Raw genomic sequence first — 20899 nt, 5'->3', positions numbered from 1 at the left:
TGATATGTGCTATCCTTGCAATGTCATTTTATTATGTTTTTCTTGTTGTTTAAATAAAGTACTTAAGATCTGAAATTTTATTTATGAGAAGGAGTCTTCACATAGTTACATAATTATTCGACTACTCATTGATCTTCACTTATATCTTTTGGAGTAGTTTGTCATTTGCTCTAGTGCTCCACTTATATATTTTTAGAGCACGGCGGTAGTTTTATTTTGAAGAAATTGTTGAACTCTCATGCTTCACTTATATTATTTTGAGAGTCTCTAAACAACATGGTAATTTGCTTAGGTTATGAATTTAGTCCTATTATGATAGGCATCCAAGAGGGATATAATTAAAACTTTCATATAAAGTGCATTGAATACTATGAGAAGTTTGATTCTTTATGATTGTTTTGAGATATGAAGATGGGGATATTAGAGTCATGCTAGTGGAGTAATTGTGAATTTGAGAGATACTTGTGTTAAAGTTTGTGATTCCCGTAGCATGCACGTATGGTGAACTATTATGTGATGAAGTTGGAGCATGATTTATTTATTGATTGTCTTCCTTATGAGTGGAGGTTGGGATCGCGAGATGGTTAACTCCTACCAACCCTTCCCCTAGGAGCATGCACATAGTACTTTGTTTCGATGACTAATAGATTTTTGCAATAAGTATGTGAGTTCTTTATGACTAATGTTGAGTCCATGGATTATACGCAGTCTCACCCTTCCACCATTGCTAGCCTCTCTTGTGCCGTGCAACTTTCGCCGGTACCATACACCCACCATATACCTTCCAAAATACAGCCACCATACCTACCTATTATGGCATTTCCATAGCCATTCCGAGATATATTGCCATGCAACTTTCCACCATTCCGTTTATTATGACACGCTTCATCATTGTCATATTGTTTTGCATGATCATGTAGTTGACATCGTATTTGTGGCAAAGCCACCTTTCATAATTCTTTCATACATGTCACTCTTGAGTCATTGCACATCCCGGTACACCGCCAGAGGCATTCATATAGTCATATTTTGTTCTAAGTATTGAGTTGTAATTCTTGAGTTGTAAGTAAATAAAAGTGTGATGATCATCATTATTAGAGCATTGTCCAAGTGAGGAAAGGATGATGGAGACTATGATTCCCCCACAAGTCGGGTTGAGACTCTGGACAAAAAAATAATAATAAAAAGAGGCAAAAAAGAGGGCCCTAAAAAAGAGAAAAAAGTGAGAGAAAAAGAGAGAAGGGGCAATGCTACTATCCTTTTACCACACTTGTGCTTCAAAGTAGCACCATGATCTTCATAATGGAGAGTCTCCTGTGTTGTCACTTTCATATACTAGTGAAATTTTCCATCATAGAACTTCGCTTGTATATTCAAACGATGGGCTTCCTCAAATGCCCTAGGTCTTCATGAGCAAGCAAGTTGGATGCACACCCACATAGTTTCTTTTTGAGCTTTCATACACTTATAGCTCTAGTGCATCCGTTGCATGGCAATCCCTACTCACTCACATTGATATCTATTGATGGGCATCTCCATAGCCCGTTGTTACGCCTAGTTGATGTGAGACTATCTTCTCCTTTTGTCTTCTCCACAACCACCAATCTATTCCACCTATAGTGCTATGTCCATGGCTCATGCTCATGTATTGCGTGAAAGTTGAAATCTTTTGAGAATACTAAAGTATGAAACAATTGCTTGGCTGAAACCGGGGTTGTGCATGATTTAAATATTTCGTGTGATGAAAACAGAGCATAGCCAAACTATATGATTTTGTAGGTATAGCATTCTTTGGCCATGTTATTTTGAGAAGACATGTTTGCTTTATTCGTATGCTTGAAGTATTACTGTTTTTATGTCAATATTAAACTTTTGTTTTGAATCTTATGGATCGGAATATTCTTGCCACAATAGAGAAGATTACATTGATAAATATGTTACGTAGCATTCCACACCAAAAATTCTGTTTCTATCATTTACCTACTCGAGGATGAGCAGGAATTAAGCTTGGGGGTGCTTGATATGTCTCCAACGCATCTATAATTTTTGATTGTTCCATGCTATTATATTATCCATCTCGGATGTTCTATATGCATTTATATGCTATTTTATATGATTTTTGGGACTAACCTATTAACCTAGAGCCCAGTGTCAGTTTCTGTTTTTTCCTTGTTTTTGAGTTTTACAGAAAAGGAATACCCAACGGAGTCCAATTGATGCGCCAATTTTTGATGATTTTTATGGACCAAAAGAAGCCACGGTAGTAAAATATTTGGGCCAGAAGAGTCCCGAGCCATCCACGAGGGTGGAGGGCGCGACCTACCCCCCTGGGCGCGCCCCCTACCTCATGGATGACTCGGAGACCCCCCCTGATGTGAGACCGACGCCAAAAATTCCTATAAATACAGAAACCCCCAAAAAACCTAGATCGGGAGTTCCGCCGCCGCAAGCCTCTGTAGCCACAAAAAACTAATCGGGACCCTGTTCCGGCACCCTGTCGAAGGGGGGAATCATCACCGGTGGCCATCTTCATCATCCCGGCGCTCTCCATGACGAGGAGGGAGTAGTTCACCCTCGAGGCTGAGGATTTGTACCAGTAGCTATGTGTTTGATCTCTCTCTCTCTCTCTCTCGTGTTCTTGATGTGGCACAATCTTGATGTAATGCGAGCTTTGCTACTATTGTTGGATCTTATGATGTTTCTCCCCCTCTATCTCCTTGTGATGAATTGAGTTTTCCCTTTGAAGTTATCTTATTGGATTGAGTCTTTAAGGATTTGAGAACACTTGATGTATGTCTTGCGTGGGATACCTATAGTGACAATGGGGTATTCTATTGATTCACTTGATGTGTGTTTTGGTGATCAACTTGCGGGTTCCGTGACCTTGGGAACTTATGCATAGGGGTTGGCACACGTTTTTGTCTTGACTCTCCGGTAGAAACTTTGGGGCACTCTTTGAAGTTCTTTGTGTTGGTTGAACAGATGAATCTGAGATTGTGTGATGCATATCGTATAATCATACCCACGGATACTTGAGGTGACATTGGAGTATCTAGGTGACATTAGGGTTTTGGTTGATTTGTGTCTTAAGGTGTTATTTTACTACGAACTCTAGGGCTGTTTGTGACACTTATAGGAATAGCCCAATGGATTGATCGGAAAGAATAACTTTGAGGTGGTTTCGTACCCTACAATAATCTATTCGTTTGTTCTCCGCTATTAGTGACTTTGGAGTGACCCTATGTTGCATGTTGAGGGATTGTTATATGATCTAATTATGTTATCCTTGTTGAGAGAACTTGCACTAGTGAAAGTATGAACCCTAGGCCTTTTTTCGAAGCATTGCAATACCGTTTGAGCTCACTTTTATCATTAGTTACCTTGCTGTTTTTATATTTCCAGATTACAAAAACCTATATCTACCATCCATATTGCACTCGTATCACCATCTCTTCGCCGAACTAGTGCACCTATACAATTTGCCATTGTATTGGGTGTGTTGGGGACACAAGAGACTCTTTGTTTTTTGCTTGCAGGGTTGTTTGAGAGAGATCATATTCATCCTACTCCTCCCATGGATTGATAAACCTTAGGTCATCCACTTGAGGGAAATTTGCTACTGTCCTACAAACCTCTGCACTTGGAGGCCCAACAACGTCTACAAGAAGAAGGTTGCGTAGTAGACATCAAGCTCTTTTCTGGTGCCATTGCCGGGGAGGTTAGCGCTTGAAGGTATATCTTTAGGTCTTGAATCGAATCTTATAGTTTCTTGTTTTATCACTAGTTTAGTTTATAAAAAAACTACAAAAATGGAATTGAGGTTGCCTCATATGCTCCATCTTTTTAATGTCTTTCATGAAAATAAGGATTCCGATAATTGCCAGTTGTCTCTAATGCATAACCCCAAAATGATAGTGGTAAATTTGTAAGAGACATCATATATCGCACCATATCTAATAAAGTACGGTTACGACGTTCGGATACACCATTACGCTGTGGTGTTCCAGGTGGCGTGAGTTGCGAAACTATTCCACATTGTTTCAAATGAAGACCAAACTCGTAACTCAAATATTCACCGCTACGATCAGATCGTAGAAACTTTATTTTCTTGTTACGATGATTTTCCACTTCACTCTGAAATTCTTTGAACTTTTCAAATGTTTCAGGCTTATGTTTCATTAAGTAGATATACCCATATGTGCTCAAATCATATGTGAAGGTCAAAAAATAACGATACCCGCCGCGAGCCTCAACACACATTGGACCGCATACATCAGTATGTATTATTTCCAATAAGTCAGTGCCTCGCTCCATTGTTCCGGAGAACAGAGTCTTAGTCATCTTGCCCATGAGGCATGGTTCGCAAGCATCAAGTGATTCTAAAAGCCCATCGGCATGGAGTTTCTTCATGCTCTTTACACCAATATGACCTAAACGACAGTGCCACAAATAATTTGCACTATCATTATTAACTTTGCATCTTTTGGCTTCAATATTATGAATATGTGTATCACTACGATCGAGATTCAACAAAAATAGATCACACATCAAGGGTACATGAACATAAAATATATTACTCATATAAATAGAACAACCATTATTCTTTGATTTAAATGAATAACTGTCTCGCATCAAACAAGATCCAGATATAATGTTCATGCTCAATGATGGTACCAAATAACAATTATTTAGGTCTAAAACTAATCTCGAAGGTAGATGTAGAGGTATCGTGCCGACGGCGATCACATCGACCTTGGAACCATTTCCGACGCGCATCGTCACCTCGTCCTTAGCCAATCTTCGTTTAATCCGTAGCCCCTGTTTCGAGTTGCAAATATGAGCAACAGAACCAGTATCAAATACCCAGGCGCTACTACGAGCATTAGTAAGGTACACATCAATAACATGTATATCAAATATACCTTTCACTTTGCCATCCTTCTTATCCGCCAAATACTTGGGGCAGTTCCGCTTCCACTGACCAGTCCCTTTGCAATAGAAGCACTCAGTTTCAGGCTTAGGTCCAGACTTGAGCTTCTTCCCGGGAGCAGCAACTTGCTTGCTATTCTTCTTGAAGTTCCCCTTCTTCCCTTTGCCCTTTTTCTTGAAACTAGTGGTCTTGTTACCCATCAACACTTGATGCTCCTTCTTGATTTCTACCTCCGCAGCCTTAAGCATTGCGAAGAGCTCGGGAATTGTCTTTTCCATCCCTTGCATATTATAGTTCATCACGAAGCCTTTATAGCTTCATGGCAGTGATTGAAGAACTCTGTCAATGACACTATCATCCAGAAGATTAACTCCCAGCCGAGTCAAGTGGTTATGGTACCCAGACATTCTGAGTATGTGTTCACTGACAAAACTGTTCTCCTCCATCTTGCAGCTATAGAACTTGTTGGAGACTACATATCTCTCAACTCGGGCATTTGCTTGAAATATTAACTTCAACTCTTGGAACATCTCATATGCTCCATGACATTCAAAACGTCTTTGAAGTCCCGATTCTAAGCAGTAAAGCATGGCACACTGAACTATCGAGTAGTCATCAGATTTAGCTTGCCAGATGTTCATAACGTCCGGAGTTGCTCCTGCAGCAAGCCTTGCACCCAGCGGTGCTTCCAGGATGTAATTCTTCTATGCAGCAATGAGGATAATCCTCAAGTTACGGACCCAGTCCGTGTATTTGCTACCATCATCTTTGAACTTAGCTTTCTCTAGGAACGCATTAAAATTCAAGGGAATGGTAGCACGGGCCATTGATATACAACAAAATAGATATGCAAAAACTATCAGGACTAAGTTCATGATAAATTTAGGTTCAGTTAATCAAATTACTTAAGAACACCCACTTAGATAGACATCCCTCTAGTCATCCAAATGAGCACGTGATCCATATCAACTAAACCATGTCCGATCATCACGTGAGATGGAGTAGTTTTCAATGGTGAACATCTCTATGTTGATCATATCTACTATATGAGTCACGTTCGACCTTTCGGTCTCAGTGTTCTGAGGCCATATCTGTATATGCTAGGCTCATCAAGTTTAACCTAAGTATTTTGCACGTGCAAAGCTGTCTTACACTCATTGTATGTGAACGTAGAGCTTATCACACCCGATCATCATGTGGTGTCTCGGCACGACGAACTGTAGCAACAGTGCATACTCAGGGAGAACACTTATACCTTGAAATTTAGTGAGGGATCATCTTATAATGCTACCGTCGTACTAAGCAAAATAAGATGCATAAAAGATAAACATCACATGCAATCAAAATATGTGACATGATATGGCCATCATCATCTTGTGCCTTTGATCTCCATCTCCAAAGCACCGTCACGATCTCCATCGTGACCGGCCTAAGAGCTTGATCTCCATTGTAGCATCGTTGTCCTTGAGGGAGTCTTGGATTAAGGGGTCCTCATGTGTCCGGGCTATGTGACGTGGGTCGGACTGATGGGCCATGAAGATACAAGATAGAAGACTTCCTCCCGTGTCCGGATGGGACTCTCCTTTGCGTGGTTGGCAAGCTTAGCGTTCGGATATGAAGATTCCTTCCTCTGTAAACCGACTCTGTACATCCCTAGGCCCCTCCGGTGTCTATATAAACTAGAGGGTTTAGTCCTTAGAGGAAATCACAATCATACAGGCTAGACATCTAGGGTTTAGCCATCACGATCATGTGGTAGATCAACTCTTGTAATCCTCATATTCATCAAGATCAATCAAGCAGGAAGTAGGGTATTACCTCCATCAAGAGATCCCAAACCTGGGTAAACATCGTGTCCCCTGTCTCCTGTTACTATGGACCTTAGACGCACAGCTCGGGACCCCCTACCCGAGATCCGCCGGTTTTGACACTGACATTGGTGCTTTCATTGGGAGTTCCGCTGTGTCATCATCAGAAGGTTCGAGAGCCCCATCAATCATCTACGACAATGCCGCCCTGGGGGAAGTTTTTCTCCCCGGCCAGATCTTCGTATTCGGTGGCTTCGCGCTGCGGGCCAACTCGCTTGGCCATCTAGAGCAGATCGACAGCTACGCCCTAGGTCACCAGATTAGTTTCAGAAATCTGGACTATGTCGCTGATATCCGAGGAGACTTGATCTTCCAAGGGTTCACGACCCCAACCTCCGCTCTGGCCTTAGATCCGGAGCGCATCGCCAGGTCCGAAGATGGGATTCCTAAGCCCAGCGGGCTATATGCGGCCACTAAGGCTAGTATGGGAGAGCCGGAGGAAGTAGTGTCACTGGCAACCATCACGAAGCTGGACTCTCCTCCTGACACTGGCTCCGAACCCTCAGAGTCAGCATCGTGTGAGTTTGGCCAAGGAGTCTCCTCCCCGTCGTACTTCAAGGACTCCCTTCTCCCTGGCCAAATCTAGCCTTTAAGAGAGGCTCTGGACTTGATGTGATCCCTCATCATTACAGAGGAGCAACGCCCGAACTATGCCCAGACCGGACTAGGGGCTAAGAGCGGGGAATTTTACGTCCCACCCACCACCCACTTCATAGCCATTGTCAAGGATAACTGACACACTCGATTACGGCTTCGAAGACATCGACGGTATGGACGACGATGCCAGAGAAGAGCAGGCCCAAGACCCGCCGTTTACCGAACGCTGGAAGGCCACCTCTTCGTATAACGTGTACATGGTGGATACACCCAAGGAGGGTAACAGCGATAACAATAAAGATCCGGTCGAGGATAAGCCTCCTGAGATACATCCAAAGCGCCGACATCAGCGGCGCCGCTCTGAATCACGCCGTGAAAAAGACAGCGATACCGGCACAAGAGACAACAATACTCAGGATGAACCCGAAGACCAAGAAGACCCCGTCGAGCCAACCTCCGAACAGGATGATCAGGAAGATGGGCAAGTTAGCCCTGATGAACAGGCCGTAAACGAAGCCTCGGAGGACAGTAATTACCTTCCACTCTTCGAGAAGGAGGTGAGACTCGGCGACGAAGACTTTATCGTGCCTGAGGAACCCCTCGAGCAGGAGCGCTTTAAGCGCCGGCTAATTGCCACTGCAAGGAGCCTGAAAAAGAAACGACATTAGCTTCAAGCTGATCAAGACCTACTTAACGACAGGTGGACTAATGTCCTGGCAGCCGAGGAATACGACCTCAAGCGCCCAACCAAAAGCTACCCGAAGTGTAAACTCCTACCTCAATTCGACGACGAGACACTTGGGCCCATACCATCAGTGCTTAATGCGGCTGACCGATCACCTCGTGGCCGGGACAAAACGACAACTCAGGCTGAACACCAGCCTATACTACCTCGTCATAAAGGTAGGGACGCAACAACTCGGGGATATACATATGACCTGCGGCAAGACCTGGAAAAGAGAGCAGGTCAGACCAGATCGATCTACGGATCACGGGGGCGTGCCCCGACACACAACGACGACTATCTAGCCGGACGTGACAAGCATAACCAAGTCTGAGCCGAAAACCGCAGACGGACTCCATCCGAGCTACGTTGCAACTTGGCCCGATATAGAGGTGCCACACACCCCCTATACTTCACTGATAAATTAATGGAGCACGAATTCCCAGAAGGGTTTAAACCCGTGAATATCGAATCATACGATGGAACAACAGATCCCGCGGTATGGATTGAGGACTTTATTCTCCATATTCATATGGCCCGCGGCGATGATCTTCATGCCATCAAATACGTCCCACTAAAACTCAAGGGACCAGCTCAACACTGGTTTAACAGCCTGCTAGAAAACTCCATTGGCAGCTGGGAGGACTTGGAAGATGCCTTCCACGACAACTTCCAAGGTACATACGTCCGACCTACGGATGCCGATGACTTAAGTCACATAGTTCAACACCTCGGAGAGTCAGCCAGGAAATTTTGGAATAGGTTCCTAACTAAAAAGAACCAGATAGTCGACTGTCCGGATGCCGAAGCCCTAGCGGCCTTTAAGCATATCATCCGCGACGAATGGCTCGCCCGGCACCTCGGCCAAGAAAAACCGAAGTCCATGGCAGCCCACGCGGCACTTATGACCCGCTTTTGCGTGGGAAAAGATAGATGGCTAGCCCATAGCAATAATAATGCAAGCGAACCTGGCACTTCCGAAGCCAGAAATAGCAATGGCAAGCCCCGATGCTACATACACAAGCGTCGAAACAACGGTGACAATATCGATGACACGGCGGTCAACGCCAGTTTCAGTGGCTCCAAGTATGGCCAACGAAAGAAGCCATTTAAAAGAAACAATCCGGGCCCATCCAGCTTGGACCGCATACTCGACCGTCCAGGTCAGATCCACGACACCCCCGATAAACCAGCCAACCATACCAACATAAGCTGTTGGGTCTTTAAATAGGCCGGTAAGTTAAATACCGAGAATAAGGAGAAGGGGTCGCAAAGTAAGGACGACGACGGGGAGTCCCAGCCGCTGAACACAGGGGGGCAGAAGAAGTTTCCCCCCAAGTTAAAACGATGAGCATGATATATGTTACCCATATCCCCAAGAGGGAGCGCAAACGCGCGCTCAGGGACGTCTACGCGATAGAGCCAGTCGCCCTAAAATTCAACCCGTGGTCATCCTGCCCGATCACCTTCAATCGTAGGGACCACCCGACCAGTATCCATCATGGCGGTTCAGCCACACTGGTCCTCGACCCAATCATTGATGGATTCCATCTCACACGAGTCCTCATGGATGGTGGCAGCAGTCTCAACCTACTCTATCAGGATACAGTCCGCAAGATGGGCACCGATCCATCAAGGATCAAGGCCACAAAAACTACCTTTAAAGGAGTAATACCAGTTGTAGAGGCCCGCTACATGGGCTCAATCACATTGGAAGTCGTCTTCGGATCCCCGGACAACTTCCGAAGCGAAGACTTGATCTTCGATATCGTCTCCTTCCGCAGTGGCTATCACACACTGCTCGGACGAACCACATTTGCTCGATTCAATGCAGTGCCACACTATGCCTACCTCAAACTCAAGATGTCTGGACCACACAGTGTCATAACAGTCAATGGAAACACTGAACGCTCCCTCCGTACCGACAAACACACCGCGGCCCTGGCAGCGGAAGTACAGAGCGGCCTTATCAAGCAGAACTTTAATTTAGCGGCCAAGCTCCCAGACACTGTCAAACGAGTCTGGACTACTCCGCAACTTGGCAGTCTAGCTCGTCAGGAGTTCGACTAGCAATTTGGCCTCCGTCTCAGTCCTGACCAAATGGCGGCGTACGTACCGCGCGTACATAACTACACACTCAAAATACCATGGGCATAGACGGAGGCATAACTCGATTGTGGTCCATAATACGGCTCGACCTTCCCCGGACACACATACTTTACCTTTTTTTCTCGTTTTCTTTTCCACAGGCCCCTCACGATGGCCTGATCATCGATCCTTTCAAAGGATGGATATACCAAGCTGGCCAGCAGCATAGACGTGTGGTGGAATCTCTAAGTGGTCTTCTTGACGATAACTCTACCTGTTTTCAGGACCCATACACGGCTCCCCCTCGGTCTTGGCATGTTAAATCGCCCTATTGCTTATCGCACTATTTGTACAAATATGCTTCAACGTATTAATCAAATTATAATGGAAACAGTTTGCGGCCCAACTTATGTGGCATTGGCTTACTATTTCATTCAATTTTGCTATTCTTATCGATTGCACCCGTACACTTTGGTATGCTTTAATTCTCCAGGGGCTTCATTGCCCCCCATACTACGGCAACAAAGTCAGAACACTTTTACAGTATAGTTCAGCACCCCGAATTTATCATTATATGCATCGGCTCCAAATCATGTCTTTGGTCAATAGTTGGGTTTCCCGGCTCCTGTGCTTGCTACCTTACATTCCGTCCTATCGGCTAGGGTAGTAAAGGGAGAACTACTATGATTGTGTTTCTGGTTTATCCGGATAAACACCTCAGTAGAGAAAGCCGAAAACTGATTGTCATGATGCGGCGAGAGCTGGTCAGCTATTCAGAGGTCAAAGTCTCTTGTGATTTTTCCGCATTATGCGACGGATCGGCCTTCACCCGATCAGGTGTCTACAACACCCTAGTCCGGATTAACAAATACTAACTAGGGGTTGCGCCTATATTTTTATTGTCAAACTCCTATGGCTAAGTGAGGGTGATAAGCCACATAGTCTGATTGCTTGGTTCGCTGCGCTAAACACCTCCTTCAAGGACCAAACTCTTGGATCAAGAGTGTTTAGGTTTCAACTCGAACACCCCCGTACTACCTACGTGGGGGCTGAAGCCGACAACTGGCCAACTCTCAAATTTAATAAAACGGCCGCACAGGAGGCAAAATTTTAAACAAACAAGCATTATATTACATATTGACTTTGTTCCATAATACATGATGGGATAAAATGAATGTCTTCATTCAAAGATAATGACTTTTGCACACTGGCCCTCTACAATGCGGGATCCCTTCAGGACATCATCAAAATACCGCTCGGGCATGCGGTGCTCCTTGCTCGTGGGCGGTCCCTCGGTCGCGAGCTTGACGGCGTCCATCTTCGCCCACTAAACCTTGACACGGGCGAAGGCCATCCGCGCACCTGCGATGCAGACCGATCGCTTGATGTCATCAAGCCGAGTGCAGGCATCGACCAGCCACTTCACGAGCCCAAAGTAGCTGCTGGGTATGGCGTTAGCAGGCCATAGACGGATTATCAAATCCTTCATGGCCAGTTTGGCCACCCTATGCAGTTCGGTCAGTTGTTTCAGCTGATTGCTAAAGGGCACTGGATGCTCTGGCGCAAGGTATTGCGACAAGAACAGCTTCTCCGTTGAGCTCCCCTCTTCGGCTCGGAAGAACTCCGCAGCATCGGCAACACTGCGCGGCAAGTCCGTAAACACCCCTGGAGAACTCTGAATCCGGGTCAGTAAGAGGTACCTTCTCTTCACATATTTGCTTTGAATAATAAAGGCCTTACCCACCGCGATTTTCCTGTCCTCCTGGATTTCCTGGAGGGTGCCCTGGGCCTCAACCCGGGCCTCTTGTGCGCTTTGGCGGGCCTTGGCAAGTTCGAACTCTTGGTCCACACTCTTGCGCTCCAAGGACTCACACTTCTTTACGGCGTCCTCGAGCTCCTGCTGGACCTCCCCTCACGGGCGGCCTATTCCTTCGCCGCTCTCTTCTGGGCCTCGGCCAGCGCCTTCTTGAGGGTCTCCACCTCGGTCGCAGCTCCTACGAAATATCATGATAGCATGATCAACACAAACAATTCATATCTTTCTACATCGGAATAGGCCATTGCATACCTTGCTGGTCCTCTAGTTGTTTTTTCATATGGCCGAGCTCTTCCTCGGCCTGCTCCAGACTCTGCTTTAGTTTGGAGACTTCGGCAAAATGGGAGGTCACAGCCAGCATCAACGCCTGCTTATTCACATAGACATGTATGGTTAGTCTCCTACGAAAATTATTTGATCCTCTGTCCGGCTTCTCTTTTCAAGCACCGGATAGTGTCTCAGGGGCTACTGTCTATACAATGACATTCTTTTTGCATAATTACGTCACATATCTCAAAGCCTGTTAGAAGGCTGGCGCAGGCTTCGGTCAGTCGGCTCTTAGCAGATAGAACCCTCTCAACCATCATACCCATGAGGATACGGTGTTCCTCAACAATGGAAGTACTTTGCAGCGCTTCTAGCAGAGTATTCAGTGCCTCTGGATGGCAGAGGTCACTGGTGGAATAGGTGCACCTCCTTCTTTCGAAGGGGGCTGCTTGCCTGATTCCGGAGCCATATTGGCCTCCGAAATAGTATCCGGGTGGGGGCAGAATTGGATATGGCCCCTGCTACCTCTTGAGCACTGTGTTGGTTTTCCCCGAAGAGGAAGGGATGATGCAGCAAAGTAGCATAAGTATTTCCCTCAGTTTTTGAGAACCAAGGTATCAATCCAGTAGGAGGCTACGCGCGAGTCCCTCGTACCTGCACAAAACAAATAAATCCTCGCAACCAACGCGATAAGGGGTTGTCAATCCCTACACGGCCACTTACGAGAGTGAGATCTGATAGATATGATAAGATAATATTTTTGGTATTTTTATGATAAAGATGCAAAGTAAAATAAAAGCAAAGTAGAAAGCAAAGGAAATAACTAAGTAATGTAAGATTAATATGATGAAGATAGACCCGGGGGCCATAGGTTTCACTAGTGGCTTCTGTCAAGAGCATAAGTATTCTATGGTGGGTGAATGAATTACTGTTGAGCAATTGACAGAATTGAGCATAGTTATGAGAATATCTAGGTATGATCATGTATATAGGCATCACGTCTGAGACAAGTAGACCGACTCCTGCCTGCGTCTACTACTATTACTCCACTCATCGACCGCTATCCAGCATGCATCTAGAGTATTAAGTTAATGAAAACAGAGTAACGCCTTAAGCAAGATGACATGATGTAGAGGGATAAGCTCATGCAATATGATGAAAACCCCATCTTGTTATCCTCGATGGCAACAATACAATACGTGCCTTGTTGCCCCTACTGTCACTAGAAAAGGACACTTCAAGATTGAACCCAAAGCTAAGCACTTCTCCCATTGCAAGAAAGATCAATCTAGTAGGCCAAACCAAACTGATAATTCGAAGAGACTTGCAAAGATAACCAATCATACATAAAAGAATTCCGAGAAGATTCAAATATTATTCATAGATAGACTTGATCATAAACCCACAATTCATTGGCCTCAACAAACACACCGCAAAAAGAAGATTATATCGAATAGATCTCCACAAGATAGGGGGAGAACATTGTATTGAGATCCAAAAAGAGAGAAGAAGCCACCTAGCTAATAACTATGGACCCGTAGGTCTGAGGTGAACTACTCACACTTCATCGGAGGGGCTATGGTGATGATGTAGAAGCCCTCCGTGATCGATGCCCCCACCGGCGGAGCTCCGGACAGGCCCAAGATGGGATCTCGTGGATACAGAAAGTTGCGGCGGTGGAATTAGGGTTTTGGCTTCGTATCTGATCGTTTGGGGGTACGTAGGTATATATAGGAAGAACGAGTACGTCGGTGGAGCAACAGGGGGCCCACGAGGGTGGAGGGCGCGCCTGGGGGGGGGGGTAGGCGCGCCCCTACCTCGTGGCCTCCTCTCTTGTGTCTTGACGTAGGGTTCAAGTCTCCTGGCTCTTGTTCGTTGAGAAAATCACGTTCCCGAAGGTTTCATTCCGTTTGGACTCCGTTTGATATTCCTTTTCTTCGAAAACCTAAAATAGGCAAAAAAAACAACAATTCTGGGCTGGGCCTCCGGTTAATAAGTTAGTCCCAAAAATAATATAAAAGTGGATAATAAAGCCCAATAATGTCCAAAACAATAGATAATAGAGCATGGAGCAATCAAAAATTATAGATACGTTGGAGACGTATCAGCCACCATCACCCGTCTCCGGGGGATTTGCTCCCCCATGTGTCCGACGGCCGAGGTATCACCCTCTGGCGCCACCCTGACGGCCTCCTGTACCTCTCCCTAGCCTGGGAAGGTCCTTCGGGACAACACCTCGGCATCGTCCGTGGCCTTGGGATAGGTGGCCACCGGAAGTGACCCACTGTCCATCACCTTTGGATCTAGCGAATTCCCCAAAGATGAGGATCGCTGGGGGAGGGCGTGGGCCGGACTGCAGCACATGATTTTACATATTAAAACCACGAAGTAAAAAAGTGGGATATATGTGTGTATGAGTGCTTTTGAGTACTTACGATTCGGCCAGGGGCTTTTCCCTGGGGCACCACTCGGAGCTGCTGTCAGTGTCCAACACGGAGTTATCTGCGAGGGAGACCTTCCCCTTCTTGGACGTCTCTGCCTCCAGATCTGTGGCGGCCATCCTCTTCTTCTTCCCCCCTCAGGGGGAGAGTTGCTTTCTTCCTCCCCCTCGTCGTCCTCGTTGGCGGGGGAGGAGTGGGTTTCGGCATCTTCGGACATCATGTCCGAAGTACCTTTACGACGGAGGCCGCTTCTTCCCGCCGGGCCCTTCTTCTCTGGCGCCTGGTAGGGTGTCGGCATTATCATCTTCGTCAGAAGTGGGATTGCTGGGTTTTCCGGCAAGGGAGCCGAACATTGGATCCGCTCCGCCTTACTTGGCCAGCCCTGGAAAGACACATGGGGAAGCTTAGACATCTCCCTTGAATGTACGGGTGAAGGATACACCTTGAAATATGAAAAACTTACCGAACTGGCAGGATGGGTCAGGTTGTACCCACGATCCTCGGTCGTCTTTGGCCACATCTCAGTGGCCTTAAAAAGCACCTTTCAGATGCCTTCATGTGTGACGCCGAAGAATTGTTGCAAGGTCTGGTGCTTGGCCAGATGGAACCCCCACAAATTGCAAGTCCGGCTTTGGCAAGGAAGGATCCGGCGAAAAAGCATCACCTAGATCACATTGACAAGTACAGCGGGATATTTCGCCCGAACTGCGAGTGTCGTGTTCCCCACAGGGACTAGGCAACGACGACTATGCTCGGCTAAATCTAGGTAACACAATTTTGAGAGACAGTTGCAGAAAATAAAACCTAAACTAAACAAGGTTGACGACAAAGAAAATGAAAATAAGCAAGGGGAGGTTGATATTATCTTACTGTCTTTTTGGTATTTTGCTATTATTTTAGAAACTAAATACTGACACAGGACATCGTCATTGACAAAACAAAATAACAAGAGATGATCACGAATATATCTAGCAGACGTATATAAGGGAAGGAAGAGGCATTTATATCACAGACCTTTATAACACAAGTACTGGAGCTAAAACATATACTACAAAACTGAACAAGTTTCTTCGAAATAAGAGCAGTGCACGAGTGACTAAGCATATACGGACAAGATTATACAAATCACAAGACTAGTACCACGGATCAACACAACAATATTTAACAACTAAAAATTACTAGTAAAAATTAACGAGTACATTGAGAAGAAATACAGGGTGAACACACATATAAGCTGACAGAGCACTAGTTACCAAAGCAACAACATGTCATATATCAGTTAATTTCCAAAGCAACAAGACATACACTATTCGGAACATAGAATTTTACAGATAAAAACTGAACAATAATAAAGTTGCAAGCTCTTATAAAATCTGAATATTACATGTGCTAAACATCTTAAATTACATAAACTTTAGAGAGAGAGCAGCAGCAGTAAGCTTCAGCAGTACAGAAAAGGAGAGGTTTAGTGAAGAAGAAGAGGCTACATCAGGAGGTTGAGGGGAAGAAGAGAGCAGCAACAGTGGCGCAAGAAGAAGAACAGCAGCAGGCATTGAATAGAAGAGAAGCAGCAGCGCTAGGAGAGGGAGAGAGCAGCAGCAAGGAGGAGGGAAGGAGTAGCAGAAGGGTTATAGGAGAAGAAGATAGGAGAGAAGAAGTGGCAGCAGGTTAGCAAGAGGAAGCAGCAGAGCGCAGTAGCAGCAGTAGCGTTGGGAGAGAAGAAGTGCAGCAGCAGGGACGTGAGGAGAGGGAAGGAGCAGCAGCAAAGTTTGGGGAAGAAGAAGCAGCAGGTTGAGGCGCTAGGAGAGGGGAAGCAGAGGAGAAGCAGAAGGGCAGCAAGGAGGACGTCGGGAAGAAGAACAACAACGAGGTAGGCGAAGGGAGCAGCAAGGAGAATCAGCAGCAGGTGGAGGCGCGCGGGTACGGCAGGCGAGATGGGCGTTGGTGGTGAAGTTGGTGGTGAGTGGTGGATGTTTGTGGTGGGTGTGCTTATGGTGCGGAGGCGCACCACCACGCTGGCCTGGCCGTGGCGGCGGCCGGAGGTGGAGAAGGAAGGGTGAGGGAGAGAGATGTGATGCCAGGCCCGATTTTGGGGATTGAGAGCGCTAGGGATTTGATTCCCCCGATCGGATCTTCCATTTGCATGTTGGCCCCTGTCCTTTTCTTCTCTCTGCACAAGTTGATCCTCTTCTTAAGTTTGGCTCCTCTGATTACTTCTTTTTCTTCACGCTTGACTCCCTTCGTAAATTACAGTAACCACAACTTCTTGACACTCTCCATTATAGAAGGATTTTGGGCCTTTTTGCCCTTTTTTGCAAAACATGGAGGAGTTTTGTAAATGTAATATAACGGGAACATCCGAATATTTCTTGAATAAATAATGTGAAAATATGATTACAATGTGATGCAAAAAGGCTAAAAAGATTATATGAGGAAATGCTCTATCAATCACATTGACAAGCTTGATGTTCTTGTCCACCATGCTCTTGATGCGTGTTTGCAGCGCGGACACCTCGTTCGATGACGCCCAGTCCAAGCCCTTTTCTAGCCAGGAGGTGAGCTGCATTGGGGCCCCGGACTTGAATTCGGGAGCCGTGGCCCAGGTTGTGTCGCAGGGCTCTGTGACGTAGAACCATTGCTTCTGCCACCCTTTGACGGTCTCCACAAAGGTGCCTTTGGGCCATGAGACGTTGGACATCTTGCTCACCATAGCGCCTCTGCACTCTGCTGTTGACCGCCCACCACCTTCGACTTCACATTGAATGTCTTTAGCCACAATCCAAAGTGGGGTGGGATGCGAAGGAAGGCCTCACACACGACAATGAATGCCAAGATATTGAGGAAGGAGTTTGGGGCCAGATCATGGAAATCTAGACTGTAGTAGAACATGAGTCCGTGGACGAATGGGTGGAGAGGAAATCCCAGCCCGTGGACGAAGTGGGGGGATGAAACTCTCTCATGAGGCTCCAGGGTGGGGACGATCTGCCCCTTGGCCAGAAGCCGGTGGGCGATTTCCTGGGCCAAGTACCCCGCCTCTCGGAGCTTCGTGATGTCCTTCTCCGTGACGGAGGAGCCATCCACTTGCCCTGCGCTCCAGATCCGGACATGGTCGGAGTGCTTTTTGGAGGCGGAAAGGATGGAAGCTTGGGCGCTGGAGCTCCAAAACGGATGGGCAGAGAAGAAGAAGGCGTGGGTGAAAGAATGGATCTTTATCCTCTTATAAAAGCAGCGAATGACAAGCGCCTCCCCACTCGCCTTAAAACTCGCCTATTCCCCAAGGGTCGTGCGGGCGGCGCGGTTGGATTACCCACTCCCGTATTGATGAGAATCCCGCAATAAGGGGACATGATCTCTACTTTGACAAGATGTGCAATGAAAACCGGATCTCGAAACATGGAGCGGGAGGCTAAAAAACGGTTCGAAATAATGACCGGGTGAAGACGTGGCGTCTCGTTACAAAAGTTGTCAGTAGATGGGACTCATGAAATATTATACTCTCTACAGTTGTGTGTGGTGCTTGTTTTGCAGAGCCAGACACGTTTCCTGTGTTTGAGGACTACCTTGGAGTATTCGGAGGAGGAACCTGCCTTGCAATGCCGAAGACAATCTGCGCGCCGGACACATCGTCATATAAGCCTGGTGTAACACCCATAATGCGACTATATCTCCCACGTGTCGGGGCACGACTTAGAGGCATAGCCGCATGGTAGGTTTGTCGCAAGAGGGGTAATCTTCACACAATCCCATGTACTGAATAAGTAAGGGATAAATAGTTGGCTTACAATCGCCACTTCACACAAATACAAGTTAACATACATCATCAAGAATACAATCAAGGTCCGACTACGGAACCAAAATAAAAGAAGACAACCCCTAATGCTAGATCCCCGATCGTCCCAACTGGGCTCCACTACTGATCAACCGGAAAAGACACAACACAACAATCAAGATCTTCGTCGAGCTCCCACTTGAGTTGGGTTCCGTCACCTGCACTGGCATCATCGGCACCTGCAATTGTTTGGAAGTATCTGTGAGCCACAAGGACTCAGCAATCTTACACCCGCGAGATCAAGACTATTTAAGCTTATGTGTAGGAAAGGGTAGTGAGGTGGAGCTGCAGCAAGCACTAGCATATATGGTGGCTAACTTACGCAAATGAGAGCGAGAAGAGAAGCAAAGCATGGTCGTGAACTAGAAGTGATCCTGAAACTACTTACGTTCAAGCATAACACAAGAACCGTGTTCACTTTCCAGACTCCGCCAGAAAGAAACCATCACGGCTACACACGCGGTTGATGCATTTTAATTAAGTTAAGTTTCAAGTTCTCTACAACCGGACATTAACAAATTCCCATCTGCCCATAACTGTGGGCACGGCTTTCGAAAGTTCAAAACCCTGCAGGCATGTCCCAACTTAGCCCATCACAAGCTCTCACGGTCAACGAAGGATATTTCTTCTCCCAGGAAGACCCGACCAGACTCGGAATTCCAGTTACAAGACATTTCGACAATGGTAAAACAAGACCAGCAAGACCGCCCGATGCGCCGACATCCCGATAGGAGCTGCACATATCTCGTTCTCAGGGCAACACCGGATGAGCGCTCTGTACAACTAAAACCAACACTCAAGTTTCCCCGAGGTGGCGCTGCAAAGGACTCTAGTTCGGACCAACACTTAGATAAGCACTGGCCCGGGGGGGGCTTAAAATAAAGACGACCCTCGAGAGAGCGACTCCCAAGGGAAAAGTAGGTGGTGGTGAGGCAAAAGGTAAAACCAAGGTTGGGCCTTGCTGGAGGAATTTTATTCAAGGCGAACTGTCAAGGGGTCCCCATAACACCCAACCGTGTAAGGAACGCAAAATCAAGGAACATAACACCGGTATGACGGAAACTAGGGCGGCAAGAGTGGAACAAAACACCAGGCATAAGGCCGAGCCTTCCACCCTTTACCAAGTATATAGATGCATTAATCAAATAAGAGATATTGTGATATCCCAACATATCCATGTTCCAACATGGAACAAACTTCATCTTCACCTGCAACTAGCAACGCTATAAGAGGGGCTGAGCAAAGCGGTAACATAGACAAACAACGGTTTGCTGGGTAAGGTGGGTTAGAGGCTTGACATGGCAATATGGGAGGCATGATATAGCAAGTGGTAGGTATCACAACATAGCAAATAGAGCGAGCAACTAGCAAGCAAAGATAGAAGTGATTTTGAGGGTATGGTCATCTTGCCTGAGATCCCGCAAGGAAGAAGAATGAGTCCATGAAGAAGACAAGCGGATGAAGTCGAACGGATCCTCACAAACGCGACGTTATCGGAACTAAACCGAAGAAGCAACACCGGAAAGAAGCAAACAACATAGTAAACAACCATCACATAAACATGGCATGATGCACAACCAAGTATGATGCATGTCCGGTTTAATGAGGCATGGCATGACAGAGTGCACAAACAAAACTACAAATTAAGTGGAGCTCAATATGCAACGATTTGCATGTTGACGGAACACCATATGACTTATTTAGTTTTCTCCCGTTTATGTGCTCAATATGCAAGAGGTGAAGCATAATAAAACTACTTAACTAGGCAAGTTTAAATGAGGCTGGAACAACAAACAACAATTCCAGAAAATCCTCATATGCATATATTAGGTTTGGTACTGATCTGCCCTAAAGCATATTTTAGAGTTGTTAAACATGCAAAGTAATTCCACCATGTTAAACTAGGCATTTTTCTACCCCATTTACATATGAAGTTTGTTTAAAACCGAGCTACAGATAATTAGTTATGAATTAAATCATTCTAGCATGGAAATAGGAAAAATATAAGCAAACATCATTTTAAACATGTCAAACATGATTGAAAGTTGAATATTATTAAACTAGATGAAATTCTAGTCAAGTTTCATATATAAAGTTATTACATATGATGCATTATTCATAAGTTATTATATGCATGAAGACTAGGGGTTTTTCTGTAAAACCGTAAACTCTAGATAAAAGGACAAATTCATAGAATGGGAAAAAAACATGACATGGGCTGAATCTGAGGCGGACTGGGCTGCGGGGAACTGCTCACGCTGGGCGAACAGCAACTGGGCCAGCTTCGTGGGCTGCAGGAAAGAGGTGGCGTTGGGCCTAGGCGAGGCCGGTCCAGACGC

The 20899-nt window shown here is 46.0% G+C and overlaps 1 long non-coding RNA gene across 1 annotated transcript; it reads right to left on the bottom strand.

Annotated features, from left to right (window-relative positions):
- Nucleotides 1–14374: 14374 nt before the first annotated feature.
- LOC123107463 (uncharacterized) lies at nucleotides 14375–16875 on the bottom strand. The gene is made up of 3 exons (XR_006451678.1): nucleotides 15195–16875; nucleotides 14726–15113; nucleotides 14375–14643 (listed from the first exon to the last, which is right to left on the bottom strand). It is a non-coding gene; the product is annotated as an uncharacterized lncRNA (long non-coding RNA).
- Nucleotides 16876–20899: the final 4024 nt, after the last annotated feature.

Source organism: Triticum aestivum, chromosome 5A (genome assembly GCF_018294505.1).
Source record: "Triticum aestivum cultivar Chinese Spring chromosome 5A, IWGSC CS RefSeq v2.1, whole genome shotgun sequence".
Lineage (NCBI taxonomy): Eukaryota > Viridiplantae > Streptophyta > Magnoliopsida > Poales > Poaceae > Triticum > Triticum aestivum.
Note: the sequence above shows the minus strand (reverse complement) of the source record. Positions and strands in the feature narration are given on the sequence as shown.